The sequence below is a fragment of the Pelodiscus sinensis genome, chromosome 17 (genome assembly GCF_049634645.1).
Source record: "Pelodiscus sinensis isolate JC-2024 chromosome 17, ASM4963464v1, whole genome shotgun sequence".
Taxonomy (NCBI): domain Eukaryota; kingdom Metazoa; phylum Chordata; order Testudines; family Trionychidae; genus Pelodiscus; species Pelodiscus sinensis.
The window spans coordinates 26,515,298-26,532,389 of record NC_134727.1 but is presented as its reverse complement, the minus strand read 5'-3'; the positions used below and the strand labels follow the sequence as shown (position 1 = coordinate 26,532,389).

The following is a 17,092-nucleotide window of genomic DNA, read 5'->3' as shown; positions in this document are numbered from 1 at the left end:
ACAGTCTTCCCTCATAGCACATGTTTTCTAGACCTTTCATCATTGTTGTTGCTCTTCTCTGGACCTTCTCCTATTTCTCCAAATCTTTCTTAAAATGTGGTGCCCAGAACTGGACACAATATTCCAACTGAGGTCTAATCAGTGCAGAGTAGAACAGAAGAATCACTTTTCATGTCTTGTTCACAACACTCCTGTTAATCATACATTATTAAGCAGCATTGGAAGCACTGTTCCATTTATTAACCTTAGCAAAATAAAAATAAAAAGAGACCCACTCACTGCAATATTGACTGTGGTTCAGCAAATTCTCTGGTTCAGCATCTGTCAGGTCCTGAGGGTGCTGGACTAGAGATATTCAACCTGTAATATGATTTTTACTTGAGAAATCAAATCTGTCATGAGTCTGAGGATCAGCTTTTTCCCTCTATTCAAACACTACTGCTGAGCTAATGGCCATAGAAAATGTGACATACCTTTTGCCTAAATCATTACTTTGCAGAATGGTTCTTAGCTTCTTTGTTATGACCCTTCATGCAATCTCAAAGTGCTTTCCAGCTGACAGGGGCTTTGGTGCAGGGATTGGTTGTAGACTCAAAATCATAAAGAAAAGACATTGAAGGGATATATTAAATCTATCCAATTGCCAATGCAGGATTGTTTCCGATTGCATGCTCTTTAGTGTCCAGCAAGATAACTTATTTCAAAAAGTGATTTTTAATTCTGGGTCCTTTGGAGGCTAAATTTTGAACACCAATTCTATGAAAACCCCCTTAAAGTTTCAGAGGAGTGGCTGTTTTAGCCTGTAACTCTAAAAACAATGAACAGTCACGTGGCACCTGAGAGACTAACAAATGAATTAGGTCATGAACTTTCATGGATAAAACCCACTTCATTAGATGAATTGGAGTTTAAAGTTTGACATCCAAAAACTTAGTCATACACTATTGCTAATCGTTTTACACAAATCCTGGCTCTAGTTTACCTTTCAAGATCAAAATGTGCACATGTATGCACACAGGCACACAAAGCTATGCATTGGGAGTGTTATTTAGAGAGTTCTGAAGAGGTGATGGTCAGCTGAGATGAGCGTTTTCAGAAGGTCATGAGTCATCGCTGCTCAAGGCACCAGCCTACAAAAGATACTTTATTATTATTATTTGGTAGAAACAGCATTGTAAGAAAGCAAGTCTCACCCTTTTGCCATTTTCTCCACCGCTGCTTGTACAGAGTTACTATGGGGTTTGTTCACTGCTTCTTTCACAGATTGAAATAGTAGTGAGATCATAGCGCTCTGGCCAGTATAGGTGCTTTAGCCAGTCTTGTCCTGACTTGTGAGACGTACTGTAGCTTCAGGTACTCTATGCATTTTAGTATTCCAATAATTAGGCAGAAACATAATTCAAGGGAGATTATTAAGACTTAAGCACTGTTAAAGGAGGTTCCGTTATCAGTTAAATTAATTATATTGTAATATCATGGAATAGCTCATATATGTGGGCAAAACACAGGAGAATCTATTTGAATGAGGGGCTTTAGATACAGCAAATGTCATTTTAGGTTCATTATTATAGCAATCTCCCTAGCACTGACTGCACAGTGTAAAATGGTGTAAAAATCAACACTCACGTGAACACAATTAGGCAAACAGGGGTTCTGCCCACAGCTACCTTCTCACATAGGGCCCTCTATTTCGGTAACATAAGATCATCCCACTGAAAATGTAATTTCAGACTTTATAATCTGCTGGGTTCATCTGAGCCCATGTCCAGGACAGAGGTGAGGAGAACTGCATTTTTGTGTCTGGGGGTTCTAAGCAGTATGAGGCCCTATAATGAAGTAATGCTTGTTGTCACATTTGGGGGAGGCATTACCCCAACTTGCAGTAGGGTCTGTTAATTGGAGCTTCTAACCCAAGAGACATCTTTTCTAGTTGCTCATGCCCTGTCACACATACAAAGACACACTGGGCCAGACCCTGAGCAAGTTTAAAGTGACATAACACTTTCTGCACTGCAGGTGGGAGTTGTCATTCCCAGCAAGGGTAGACAGATTCGATCTAGTGTGCTAAAAATAATCTTGTGGATTTCATTGCATTAGCAGAAGCTTAGGCCAGCTGCCCAAGTCTTTGCCCCCAAGCTTCCTGGGATCAGAACTCAGGCCTCTAGTCTGAGCTGCTACCAGTGTTGCAAGGTCCGTACAATTATATTTACCATGAGAAATCTGGTCTATCTACCCATGTTGAATCACATCTCCTCTGGTTGCAACATTGCCATCTACATAGAGGCCATGCTGTTTCTCAGCAATTTTAATCCAAATATCAATGTTTAACGGTGCAAATAAGACTGTGTTTCAATGGTGGGAACCAGTCACATCTACTCTTAGGAATCATTCACTGATTTCCAGCAGCTCCATAAGGTTTGCCTTACAGTTCTCTATAAATTTAAAATGAGTAAGTCAGACACTTGTTTCTGTCCTGATATCAGTCTGGGAGTTTAAATATGGTACCATTTTCTTTGGCAATAAACAAACAGTATTTTTACTGTGCAATCTTACTCTTCTGTCACTGCATCTAGGAACTCCCTGCCTAAAAATAAAGTCATTATGAAATCACAGTGACATGATCAATAATGATGTCAACTTGTCCATCATAGAAGCACAGCCAACTTGGGAATAAAGAGTTATTTTAAAATACAGAGCAAGTCTTCCCACCAGAATATAAAAACAGCCATACTGGGTCAGACAAGCGGTCCATCCAGCCAAGCATCCTGTCTTCCGACAGTGGCCAATACCAGATGCCCCAGAGGGAGGGAACACAACAGGTAATCCTCACATGATCCCTCTCCTGTCACACATGTACAAACAAACAGGGGCTAGAGGCACCATTCCTACCCATCCTGGTTAATAGACATTGATGGATCTAACCTCCATGAATCTATCTATCTCTTTTTTGAACCCTGTTAAAGTCCTAGCCTTCACCACATCCTCTGGCAAGTAGTTCCAGAGGTTGACTATGCGCAGAGTGAAGAAAAACTTCCTTTTGTTTGTTTTAAATCTGCTGCCTATCGATTTCATTTGGTGACCCCTAGTTCTTATGTTGTGGGAATAAGTAAATAACTTTTCCTTATTCACTTTTTCCACACCAGTTATAATTTTATAGACCTCTATCATATCCCCCCTTAGTCTCCTCTTTTTTAAGATGAAAAGTCCAAGTCTTTTTAATCTCACCAGCTTTGGTTAGGAATTGAGGGTTATTATAACCAACGGAAAATAACCAACGGAGGAAATTTAGGCAGGCAGCGAGCACTTACCCTACACTGAAATTTAGTTAGGATGCTGATGTTAACGATTGTGAAAAGCTCTGCAGGAATTTTAGGAAGTTGATTTCAATGGAACCAGGATTTCACTCCTATGTTGTGACTTACGTGAAAAATGGCAACCTCAGAATACTGCTGCCTGTCTGTCACTTTATTTTGGAACTGTCCCAGTACTGACAGTGTTTTCTATGGACTCATCAATACCAGTCCCAGCTGTTCCATAAAGTTTTCCTTCAGTTTTCTATCCAATAACTGATCCAGACCAAAACTCCTTGTATCACTATGGGAAAGTCCAGATGTGTAGTGAGACCAAGTCTTAGAAAACATTTTGTTTGATTACAACATTGAAACAGTATTATTTGGGGAGGAAGGAGAGATGTCAACATTAACAAATGAAAGTGATTAGATTATTTATTCAGTTCAGAATACTGCACTCCTCCTGTAAACCTCGTTTCACGAGGCATAAGGGAGCAGTCGACAAAGGCTTCCCTTGTCGACCCATCTGCGTCTTGACTGTGCTGATGATCAGCTGAGCCGGCACAGCGCTGTGGCCATTTATATTTTAGTGAAGCTGGGGATATTTAAATCCCCACTTCATTGACTACGTCGGGTAGCCTATTTTACATGCCTCTGTCAGCAGAGGCATGTAGTCTAGACGTACCCTCAGTGTCAATATAAAGGAGTGGATGCGCAACAGTGTTCCGTGTAAACTGTGAGCTCAGGAGAAATTCCAATGCTGCCCATCTGATTAGCAGAGCCCTCACAGCTATGTTTGTGTTGCTCTTGATGATGCACATTCGCACATGTCTGGATGTAGGTATTCTGTGCACACAACAACTGAATCTGCAGCACCTGAGTCTCTTAGCTGCACTTACATAAATGAAAGATAACTCTGCTGAAGTCAAGGGAGATAGTATGGGGAAAACTAGTTTGAGAGAGAAATCAGTTTCACAATGTGCTTATCTGTACATAATTTAAAATGCAATCTATTGATAGCTGTACTTTTAGTATTTCTTAATACAATTTGAACCTCTCTAGTCTGGCCACCAACATCCATCACCCTGCATTAATATAGTTAATGTCCATTTATCATGGGTGTGACCCAAGTTTCCTATGGTTCCATAAAGTTTGTTTACAACCAACATTCCTGGCTCTGAGTGTTGTTTGCTGTTATTTAGCTCTAATTTACCTCTAAATATCTTCTAAGAACCCAGTAAGCAGTTGAAGAGTGGGTAATGCTGGTAGACAATACTGACCTCCTATGGATCAGAAAATTCTCTGGTTTGGCACCAGTCATGTCCCCAGGGTCCCAGACTAGAGAAGTTCAACCTGTACAGGAAACATCTCTTGAATTAAACTAGCCAGAATCCTAAACAGGTATTTATGCATGGTTGTGTATAGAGAGTAAAAAAATAAAGCATGGATGGACTGCTATTAGAACTCAAAACCTGTCTTTCTGCACAACAAACAAACTTACTGTGGCTACATGTAGACTGCAGGCTTCTTTCGGAAGAAGCTTTTCTGAAAGAGATCTTCCTTTTTTTGAAAGAGAGTGTCTACACAGCAAAAGCGCAATGAAAAAGCGATCTGCTTTTTCAGAAGATAGCATCCGCATTGATTGGTCGCTATCTCGCATATAAGGCCATCCAGAATCAGTTCAGGCAGGGCATTAGGTCAGCAGTTTCTTCCGGGTACTGTTGCCTAACGCTAGCTGAGACACTCACTTAAAGGGACTCCCCTGGATAGCCATTTCTCTGCTTCTGCTGTGTGCTTGCTACCTCTCTGAGGGACAGCAAAGCTTCAGCAGTGCATGCTCTGGTTGCCTCACTTTTGAACACCACAGCACATTCCTAGCTATGGAGCCGGAGCTGCCTCTGGACATGCGATGGCCCCATGCTGCCATGCTGCAGTTTCTGCAGCAGTTTGTGCTGGCTGCCTTCATGGCCCTGCACAAGAGCAATACCAAGCTCATCATTGAGCCCCTGTCCCTGTGTGAGGGAGCAAGACCCTTGCACCCGCACCCCACAGTGGAGAGACAGTTTTGGAGGCTGGACACCAGTTCCAACTGGTGGGACTGGCCGGTCATGGAGCGGTGGGATGACCAGCAGTGGCTTCAAAACTTCTGCATAAGGAAAGCCACCTTTATGGAGATGTGTGCCTAGCTCACCCCCACCCTTGGTCAACGGGACACCCACCTGCAGCCTGCCATCCCCCTGGAGAAGCAAGTCTCCATCACCATCTGGAAGCTCTCCACCGCAGACAGTTACTGGTCTGTGGGCAACCAGTTCAGCATAGGAAAGTCTACCGTCGGAGAGCAATTTGCAAAGCTTTTTCCGACAAAGGACTGAAGTGTACATATAGCCCAAGAGAGGAAAGACTTTCAAAACATTATGGCTAGGTCTACACTACAGTCATTTTTCAGAAAAAGCTCCACAAATTGAGCTCTGCAATTTGCATAGCTTATTCTGATTGCTATTCCAGAAGAGATTTTTCCACCATTTGGCCCAGTCCAGATGGGGCCAAATGGTGGAAAAGCCTTCTCTTTTGACGGATCCCTTATCTCTCATGGAAGAGCAAATGTGGAAGAGCAAAAGCGGAAGAGCAAGCATGTTTCTTGGAAGTGGTGGAGTTTTTCCTCCAGTATCCCAGAAAAACCCTGCAGTGTAGACATAGCCTATGTGCTATGATTGGGTGTGACTTTTCTAGGTGTAATCTGCCTTTATTCCATAGTACAGAGCTGCAACAATATAGAAAAAAGAACCACCTATTTTTTGCTTAGACAGATATTCATGTACGTACCTAAGGAAATAAAGTTAAGAGGCATTTGTACTATTTATTCTTTTCTAAATAACTGAGAAATGCTTATTCCATCTATAAGTAACTGCCATGCCATGGCTTTATGTTTTACAAGTGGTGGTTTATTATTTAGGTTTAGTATGTAATATTGCAAATATCAAAAGAAGATACATCTTTCACACACACACGATGTTTAAAGTCATGCATTTTCTGTCCAAGTATGTAGTAAAAGCCTATTATCATGCAAACGTGCATCCTCAGCACTCCCTACATTTTTTTAACTTTTCTAACTCTGTGAAATAATTAGCAGTAATTGCCCTAAGCAAAAGGTTACCAAGTGAGCCTATACTGTCAGTAAGCATTTTGTGCTTTTGAGATGTCCTTGTTGTTATGTGCTTGTGTCAGTGGGATTCTGTCAGAGAGCACACACTGCACTGCCACCCACATTCGTGGAAGAACATAGCAAGAACATTTAGCTATAATTATTAACTAGTGCCTATGCTCTTTGTTACTGGTGCTGCCATGAGATATTAAGGGCAGAGTTTTCAAAAGCCACAATCAGAGCCAGATTTTCAAAAGATCTCAGCCCTCTCTGAGGACAGTGGAGAATCTCTTCCCCCACCTACATACCCTTCTCCTCCCTCTAGCTCACTCACAAAAACACCCCTTTAATGAAAAAGAAGGGGACTAATGACAGAATTTTAAAATCTAGGTCTAAAAACAAGGTTAATATTTTTGCAGTCATGAAATTAAAAACTAGCTGAGGGGTTGGAAGCATTTTAATAGAATTCATACATTTTAAGGAAAGAAGGGACCATGATATAATCTCATATCAATTCTGTTATGACCCAGTGCGTAGAATTTCATCTAGCTAATCTGACATATCTCCCAATTACCAATATTCTAGCCACACACTGTGCTGTGTTCATATGCCAAACTCCAAGGTCTAGACTACATGGCTCCGTTGACAGAGCCATGTAGATGAGTTTACTAGACATAGGAAAATGAAACGACGATTTAAATAATCGCCGCTTCATTTACATCAAAATGGCCACTGCGCTGTGCCGATCAGCTGTTTGGAGGCACAGCAGGGTAGTCTGGATGCACAGCGGTCGACAAAGGAAGCCTGTGTCAACAGCTCCGGTATGCCTTGTGAAATGAGGTTTACCAGAGCGGTCGACAAAGGCTTCCCTTGTTGACCGCGGCACGTCCACACTGCCCCGCTGTGCCGCCAAACAGCTGATCGGCACAGCGCGGTGGCCATTTTGATATAAATGAAGCGGCGATTATTTAAATCGCCGCTTCATTTTCCTATGTCTAGTAAACTTATCTACATGGCTCCGTCAACGGAGCCATGTAGTATAGACATACCTTACAAGGAAAGCCATCTCCACTCCAGTATCAATATAAAGGAGTGGGTGCACAGCAGTGTTCCCTGTAAGCTGTGCGCACAGGAGAAATTCTAATGCTGCCCAGCTGATTAGCAGAGCACTCACAGCTAGGTTGGTGTTGCTCTTGATGGGGCACATTTGCAAATAACTTGGTGAATATAATGTAATTTATTCCAAAAAACCTAGCTGGAATCACTGTACCTTAGGTTATGTTACCACAGGGAGGTGGACAAAAGAAATTCTTCTATTGATTTACCCTACTCTTATTGTTGGGGGTAGAATACAGGGATCGACTTCAGGGTGATCTGTGTTCGATTTGGCTGGTCTTCACTAGACCTACTAAATTGACTGCGGATGGATCAATTTCAGTGCATCAGTCCCTGCTGTAGTGTAGATGGGGACTTGGATATGTATAGACTGCATACCTCTGTCATCAGAGGGATGCAGATTAGGCAGGTTGACATTGCAAATGAGGCAGGGATTTAAATATCCCGTGCCTAATTTGCATAAAAATGGCGACCGTGTTTTGCCAACTCAGCACTTTGTCTGCAAAAAGCTACAGTCTAGAGGGGGATCTGTCTAGAAAGAAAGTCTTTTTTGATAGATCTCTTATGCCTCCTGCAAGGAGGTTTACAGGATCTGTCAAAAAAGGTTTTCTTTCTCAACAGATCCCCCTCTAGACTGCCGCTTTTTTCCGACAAAGTGTTGAGTCGGCAAAACGCGGCAGCCATTTTTATGCAAATTAGGTGCGGGATATTTAAATCCTTTCCTCATTTGCAATGTCAACCTGCCTAATCTGCATCCCTCTGCCGACAAAGGGATGCAATCTAGACATACCCTTAGTAAGTTATAGAGAACATTGGGAGATGTCTCCAGAAATCCAAGTGCTAAAATACTGCAGTGCCAGTGTGAACAAGCCATATGTACCGGAGTGTGGACATTTGCAGGCAGTCTTGACTTACCCATGTGGCCAGACCCAGGAAACTCTGCAGTGAAAATACGCCCATATAGCCTCTGGCTCCAGGTGGGCTGAGGAATCTGCCGGGAGAAGACTGCAGAGCTTAGTAACAGTGTAGAACACATTAAGGAACGCCATAAAGATACAACGGTCAGAATTCATGTGAGAAAGTTCAAGAGTGCATGATAAATGAATTTATCATGGTTCTGCCATCATTATGTGAATTCTGTTTCCGTGGATGTATAGCATAGACTAGATAAAATAGACAGACCCAGATATCAATCTTGTTTTAGTATATGACAACAACTGAATTTTGCCCTATGACTGTAAACATTTCCAGTATATATACTACTCAAAATACAAAAGATACTCTGTTGATAACTTGAAAAATCTGCACTTTATTCCTCCTCCGTGCATGGATCTTTAATTAATCTGAACATTTTTGTTTAGCAGTTTGTGGAAAGTGGGATTAAAAACAAATCAGTCTCTTTCAGTTAGAGGCTGAATGTGTTGTGCCTACTGCAAACATTCTGAACAACCAAGCTGCTGTACATGAAAACAAAACCAGAGATTTATGATGACTGCAGCACTGCAATTCAGAACGCTGTGTAATAGCTTCTTGATTGCACAGTACAGAATTGACTACATTAGTCCATTTAAAGGCACAAACACTGAATGGAGATTATCTGCGCTCTCTAAGTCGTGTTCCTTAGAATAAAGCAAAAAGCAAAAGACTGTCAGGTCCACATGCCAGTGGGCATAATGGAAGAAACTAGTGCTTATCCTGAACAGTTCTTTTGTGGATTTAATTGTTTTTATTAAGGACATTGATCTTTAAGATTTCACATCACAGTCTTAAGAACATGAGCAATAAGTACACTCCAAACACAGCTAATTCAAAAAGGCTCATGCACAGCAGTATTTAAAGGAGTTTAATAATGATACTGTGTACTTTATACAGTGCCTTTCATATGAGGCTCTCAAAATTCTCTACAAAGAGTAAGGGTAAAATATCCTGAGTTATCTTTTATACCCATTTTGCATAGAAGCAGATGAGTTAGAGTGGGTTTTAGTCTCTAAGTGCCACAGGACTACTTGTTTTTAAAGCTACAGACTAACACAGCTACCCTCTGAGATTATATATCTTCTATGTATCACATGTTGTAGTATTACTAGTTTTCTACATATTTATGTAGTTTCTTTCAAGAGAGCTGGCTAGCTCATAGAAACAGTCAGGTGCTGCCTCAAACAATCAGGCCTATTGGCTGGAGCATAGGTCACTGCTAGGCATAAGTTTGAGCCTTGGCCAAAAGCAGTGCTAGAATTGAGATCCAGGGAGAGACAAGGTCAAAACTGAGATCAGAGTCCATAGAGAAACTGGAATCAGAACCATAGGCAGGGTCCATGTGCAGGCCAGAGTCTGAAGTAAAGGGTCCACACAAGCCAAGTTGATATCAAAGCCAGAGTCCAGGTACAGACTAAAGCAGTGGTTCCCAAACTTTTCAGCATCACGCCCCCTTTTTGATTTTTGAGAAACCTTCACACTACCCCCAAAAAATAGCAGCAAAACTTGTTGAGCAAACAACAACAACAAAAAATGTAACTGACCGGTGGCTGAAAAACAAAAATAGCAGCAAAAATAAAAATTGTTAAGCAAGAAAAAAAAAAGTTGTCCTTTTAAGAGCAGAGCTGGCATTGCCCTTTTAAGGCATCTGCCTGGGACTGGGCTCTTTCTTGGGGGGGAAGATTGAAGAGGGGGCTGGGTCACCTCATGCTCCCCCCCCCCCCCAGAATTTCTTCATGCCCCACCAGAGAACCTATGGACTAAAGGTCAAAGCCAGGGAGTCAGAGCCTGAGGGTTTGCAGAGGATCAAGAGGTGGAGGCAAGGCTAGAACAGGTCTGGAGTGCAGGCCATAGACAACACTGGGGCAGGTCTCAGGAAAGGCTGGGGTGGGACCAGCAACCCACTGGCAGTCTCAAGAGTGTGGTGTGCAGCAAAGCAGCAGCAGGGTACCTGGCTGGGTCACTCCATTGCTTAGCCAGATCTGCCGTTCTGGTTGGGTTGTGAAAGTAACTGAGGTTGGGGATCAACTGACAAAGACTCTGCTTAGCGATTGGTTGCTGCTGCATGCATGAGGGCGGAGTCACAGACCAGTAACTGTTGGGGTGGTGCAGCTGGCATGCTGCTGCCTAGGGCGTGACTCACTGCTGCTCTGCTGGCAGGGCAGCCGTTGAAGCAGTGGGGATGCATGAGCATTAACCTGCCCACATCTAAAACCCAGCCCCCCTTAAGGGGGAAGAGCCTCTCAACCCAGACATCAAAACATTTCAGGGGATAACAAATGAAAAACAGGGACAGAAGTGAGGGTCCCAGAGGGGGACACTAAGCAAAGACAGTGTCCACAGCTCCTTAAAAGCACCCAGGGACGCAGTGGATGGAGCCCAGAGGAACTGAGTGAGCAGGCCTGGCATGACTGTGAGTTAGTCTCTGTAACAGGGTGGACTCACCGCCACAGCGTTTCTTGCTGGTCACTCTGGGAATTAGCTCTACTCAACGCTGGAGCACCTTCTTCTGGCTGGTGTCATGCCTGCTGTTCCTGTTAATGGGCTTGTATTAGGACCTGTTTCCCTCCCAGACCACGACACCCTTCCCTCCAGCTATTGCCCCATGGGAGTGCCCCCACACTCTAGGGTCCTCCCCCTCAGAAATCCCCCAATACTCTATACCCACCTTGCCTCAGTGACCTACTCCCAGTCATCATGTAGCCCCTTACCTCTGGGGCAAACTATAGTCTGACATGGCCACTCATCATACGTTGGATTGTGTGGACCTGTTGCCTTTGCCTGCCCTGGTATCCCTCAGGTCCCTGTCACTGGGCCTAAGCCTGGGACTACTCAGGCTGGAGCTCCCCTGGCTCACCCTGCCTTACCTCAGCACTGCTAGCTAGGTCCTTCTCCCTCCAGGGCTGGGGAGAGAGTGTCCTTAGCCTAGCCAGCCATCACTTATACAGCCCTCCTGAGCTCTGATTGGCTGCTGCAAGGCCTCTCGTGATTGGGCCCCCAGCTATAGCCCTCTCCTAGGGCAGTTGTAACCCTTTTTATGCCTGGAGTGGAGTGACCATCCCGCTACAGTCTCACAGAAATGCCATATACTACAGTAAGGCATCTTCTTCCTAGTTTATTAAAAACAGATACTGTTTGAAAAACGTGCCTTTTAAACACTGCCCTGTACTGCTCTGACTTACCATTCAACTGCTCAGCTCCTCAAAGTCGATAATCAAAACATAGTGGGATCCTTGGCATTTATTTTAAGTCTGCTCCATAAATTACTGCTGCTCTTACAACCATCTGACTAATATAATACCAGTCACTTCTGAAGTATTACTCATGCTGCTGCTTATGTATAAATGTTCAAACCATATTATAGTTCAGAACTGTGATCTCTTTGTGATACATCGTAGCTGATCTGGATAATTGTAAAGCAAGAAAAAAATGTATTTTAAAGGGCCCCTTTATTCTATCCAGAAGTCTCATCACTCACACTCGCTGGGTTTTATTGCAGATGTAGCATTGTGGCTCTACTATTGGAAAGTATATTTTAAGAAATTTTTTATTCTCTGGAAGAATTTTTTGTAAGCCAAAACTAGGATCATAGAATATTAGAACTGGAATCGACCTCAAGAGATCACTGAGTCCAGTCTCCTGGCAGGACCAAGCAACATCTAGATCATCCCTGTGTGGTGTCTATCTAATCTGCTCTTACATATCTCCAATGATGGAAAATCCACAGCCTCCCTAAGCAATTTATTGCAGTGCTTAACCATCCTGACAGTTCAGAAGTTTTTCCTAATGTCCAACCTAAACCTCCCTTGTTGTAATTTAAGCTCATTACTTCTTGTCCTGTCATCAGAGGCTAAGGAAAATAATTTGTCTCCCTCCTCCTTGCAACACCCTTTTAGATACCTGAAAACGGTTATCATTCCTCTCTCAGTCTTCTCTTTTCCAAACTACATAAGCCCAATTCTGTCATTCCTTCCTCTTTCTCTTAAGATCATTGCTTCCAGGAACATACTGGCTGCGTCTAGACTGGCAAGTTTTTCCGCAAAAGCAGCCACTTTTGCACAAAAACTTGCCCACTATCTATACTGGCCACTTGATTTTGCGCAAAAGCACTGACGTTCTACTGTCCGAAATCAGTGCTTCTTGCACAAATGCTTTGACGTTCCCGTTCAGGCAAAAGCCCTTTTCCAGAAATGTTTTTGCACAAGAGGGCCAGTGTAGACAGCTAAAAACTGTTTTGTGCAAAAAATCCCTGATGGCAAAAATGGTGATCAGGTCTTTCTTGCACAAAACCGCATCTAGATTGGCACAGACGCTTTTCCACAAAAAGTGCTTTTGCGGAAAAGCATCCATGCCAATCTAGATGCTCTTTTCCGCAAATGCTTTTAACGGAAAAACTTTTCCGTTAAAAGCATTTGCGGAAAATCATGCCAGTCTAGATGAAGCCACTGAGTATTCTGCAACAGTAAAAGTAAGTGCAGATCTTTAAAAAAAATATTTGTAGCATCTTTTTTCCTTGGAACACTCCATGTGACACCATCCTAGCAAGCATCCTCTTACCTGCCAGAGCTCGGGTGCCAGCCCTAGCCTGGACTCCTCTGCAAATTTATAGGCCTGCAAGTCCATGTCAGTTGACAAGGGAGATCCTCAGCCCTCCTGTTAAATACATTGAAAAAGAACTTAGACAGCCGGGCAAAAGTACCAATAAATCCCCTCCCAATACTGATGTGACTGAAGCACTGCATGAAGCCAAAAAATATACCTAGAACCCTGTGTGGATACAGAATTGATACACACATCCACATCTACAGGCACAATAATCATCCACGGGTATCTGCAGCCACATTCGTGCATGAAGATACCCACGGATATAAAGTAGATATCCACAAATTTGCAGGATTCTAGGTCCAAAATTTGTATCTGCTTCCATATCTGCAAAAATGAACCATGGCTATCTGCTTCTACATCCATGGATGTAGAAACCTGTGACTATCCACGGATTTTCAGGGCTTTATACAAACAGCTGACAAGTTCTGTGCTCAGTTACAAATGCCAATCTAAAGTAGCACCACTGAAATAATTCAATATTCTTGGGACTTATGGTCATGGAATAGATTTTGGACCAAGAACTACTCAAATGTTCCTTCATTTACTAAATCACACCCAAATGGCCAGAAAGCTGTGTCCATAGAACAGGGGTCACAGTAACATTTGGCTCTCAGCCTGTCAGGGGGATCCACTAGAGGCCACAAGACAGTATGCTAATGTTGAATGCATGCAGGCATAGCCTTCCACACTTTCCAGTGGCCATCATTTGCCCTTCATGGCCAGTAAGAGCTGTGGGAAGCAGTGCAGGTTTCAGGGACATGTTGGCTGCCACTTTCCACAGCTCCTATTGGCCAAGAATGGCGAACCATGGCCACTGGGAGCTTCGGAGGACCCTGCCTGCAGATGCGTAATGTCAGCAAACTGTGTCACGGCCTGCCAGGGAATAATCCTGATGGGCCGAAAGCCAAAGGTGGCTGACCTCTGTCATTGAATAACTTCAGGACACACCTTTCAGCCCCAGACTTGCCCAGTGTGAGAAATCACACCACGACACTGCCAACGCTTGCATGTTAGCAACACCAAAGAACCGAGGCATTACTGATAGGACTGATGCCTCTGCAAGATCAGCGTACTTGTATATAGGTGTTTCTTCCTACATTATCAGAGCATGGAAAATATTCAGCCTCAGATGGTCCCACCCTACAAAAAGAAAGAGGGGGAGAAGTGACTTCAAACTGCTCCTGACAGCAAAAGTAAATCACAAAAATTAGAGTTGAAATAAGATGTGTTATTCCACCCTCTGCCAGCACAGGACTCTTCCCTCATAGTCTATTCTGAAGTGTTTTGTTCAATCTGCATTTTAGAATATCCCCAGCAGCAGGGCTACCACCCTAAAAGGATAAAAAGTGCCTGTTGAGTCCTGCAAGGTCAGTTTCCCTAACTCACCTGCTTCAAACGTGTTAGAACACCACATGTTGCTACCTGAAGCATTCAAACAATTAACGAACAGATGCTATCCCAAAAGGACTGTCCTGTCAAAGGAGCACAGAAGCTGCGTATATTTCTGTTTGAGTTCTCTATAGTTACCCTAATTTCCTTCTGAAAGGCGAAATATCCCTAGCACTGTCTATGCCAGTGTAAGAATTTTCAAAAAGAAAAATCCAAATGTGCAACAGGAAGGAAACTGGTGGTGCTCTGTCTCTACAGATTTTAAGCAGTGAAAAAGCCCACAAATGTAAAGATAGGTCGCATAATTTGGATTTCCCATTATACTCTCTGATGCTAGTTTCCAGTTTTATCAGGCTTTAGGGCTAATGCACACCATACATGGCACCCTCACAAATTAAATCAAAGAACTTGGCTTGGGATACTAATGAAAAGAATGTTTTGCCTGTGTAATACAAGAACTGGAGTGGATCCACTTGTGTTTATTTTCTTTTGGTTGTTAGTCACTTCTTTGACTCCAAAAAGTGTGACTTGAATACAAGCTCCAGCAATACCAGTGCAGAGTGGATTAATTTAATAAAACATGACAAAGCATCCCTTTCCAAAGAAATCATCCTTTTCACTGTATTCAGATAGAATGCTTCTAAAAGTCTCCTTTGTAGATCAGAAAGACACGCAGGCCATGTGCCTTCCTAGCTTTCTGAGAGAGAAAGGTGCCAACTGCTCCCTGTGTATGTTTTTTATCATACACAGTCAATCCACCAGGCTGGCATCTGACTTTTGGTTTAACCTCATTGGTACAGGCCTTGGGCATCAAAATCACTCCCCCTACACCTCACTGGATCAGAATTCAAGTACTGTATTCTGAATCTGTGCCGAGAGAAACAACTGGCAGTGCTGCAACTATGCATTAAGATGTTGCTTTAGTGTGGCACCTGCCTGGAGAAAAACCACTTTCCATGGCCTCTTCTGGGCTGTGCCATCCTCCCTAGCATTCAGCATGGCTCCCTTCTGCACCCTTGGCTCCTCTTTTTGATGGCATCTGCCTTAGGTGACTGACCTTGCACCTACACCTCTCAGGATTGAATCCCCCTCAGTCAGGCCCCAGACTACAGCCTCTTGTGTATCAACCATGATTCCTCAGCAGACCTGGCAAGACACTTTATGCCTTTCAGAAGCTGTGACCAGCATCAAATGTTGCCTAATCTCAGCACTAGGAACAAAACATAACAAGAGCAAAGAGGGTTAACCCAACAGCCTACATGCAGGACTGATTTATCTAAAGATTAGGCAGGCCTATCTTACCTGGACACACACCCTTCCAGGAGGGCAGAGGTACGTGGCACCTCCACAGTCTCTGCCTCTCTCCCCTGACCTTCAGGGCTGTCATTTATTGGTCCCAAAGCTCTTTGTTTCCCTTTATCTTGACCCTTCTCTTGTCAAACCAATTTACACAGCCCAAAACCCTCTGTCTTGTCTTCTAATTACCAGAAAATGGGTGGCCATAGAAGTTAGTCCACTTTCCCGACCACGTGGTGGGCAACCGCTGCCTGAGTTAACGCCTGGTGGACACACTGAAACAAAACAGTAATAAAGAGACGTTCTTCACAAATGGGTTTTGTGGAACGTTCTAATTATTGTTTGCATAAATGTCTGGGTACTTGATTTCAATATACATTCTTTGAACAGATGCAGAGTAATCCGTCATAGCAATGCCTCTAAAAACTGACTTTGCTGAATTTAGTTAACTTGTAACACAGTTACCTGACTGACCTGAGATAGCTCAAACAGGCCTTCTCTTATTCTGATTCTTCCTGCCCACACTAGATGAGCTTATGTTGCCTGCCTTTAAACTTGGACTGAATAATCAAAACAGGGTTAGTAACTTGACCAGGAAACAGATGAGGATCATGTAACTCTTTGATATACTCAAATGGAACCATTTTTTTTTTAAGGCCAAGGATGATATGACCTGAGGAAGCATGAATCACTAGAAGGATATCATTAGGGCAATAAACAGACGGGAGAGGATAACAATTTTTTTTTCCAATTATGCCAAATTCAAAATTGCCCCATGTGCAAATCAAACCCAGTCTGAAAATCCAGTGCTACCCTTCTTTAAACTCAAGCCTTTGGGCAGGTCTACATTTATGGGGCTACATGAATAGAGTAGCTGGAGTCGATGTACTTTACGTCTCCATTGCGGGGAGTCAATGGGAGAAACTCTCTCTTCAACTTTCTTTTCCCTTCTTGTTCCAGTGGAGCACTGGAATTAATGAGAGAACTATCAGCAATCTATTTACTAGACCCACTAAATCAACCCCCAGGTGATCGAGTGTTGCAGTGCCCATCTCCTGATCAGCATAGACCTGCTCTAAGTTGGCCTGTCTTTAGTGACACTGATTCCTTGCTAGTTGTTAAGTAAGAAGAGCAAATACTGGGCAACCACAGGTAACATTCTCTTAGGCTTGAACTACAAACATTTGAGAAATATATTTTCTGAAGCCTGCTAATTAGTTGTTTGAATGCCACAGGGTTGCCCTCCCTCCTTCTTTTTTAAAGCACAGACCATTTCAGA

General features: G+C 43.1%; 1 long non-coding RNA gene across 1 annotated transcript; it reads right to left on the bottom strand.

The window, feature by feature from the left end:
* Positions 1-279: 279 nt before the first annotated feature.
* Positions 280-11,059, bottom strand: LOC142818670 (uncharacterized). The gene is made up of 5 exons (XR_012896253.1): positions 10,969-11,059; positions 8,464-8,539; positions 983-1,130; positions 474-590; positions 280-360 (listed from the first exon to the last, which is right to left on the bottom strand). It is a non-coding gene; the product is annotated as an uncharacterized LOC142818670 (long non-coding RNA).
* Between the last annotated feature and the right edge of the window lie 6,033 nt (positions 11,060-17,092).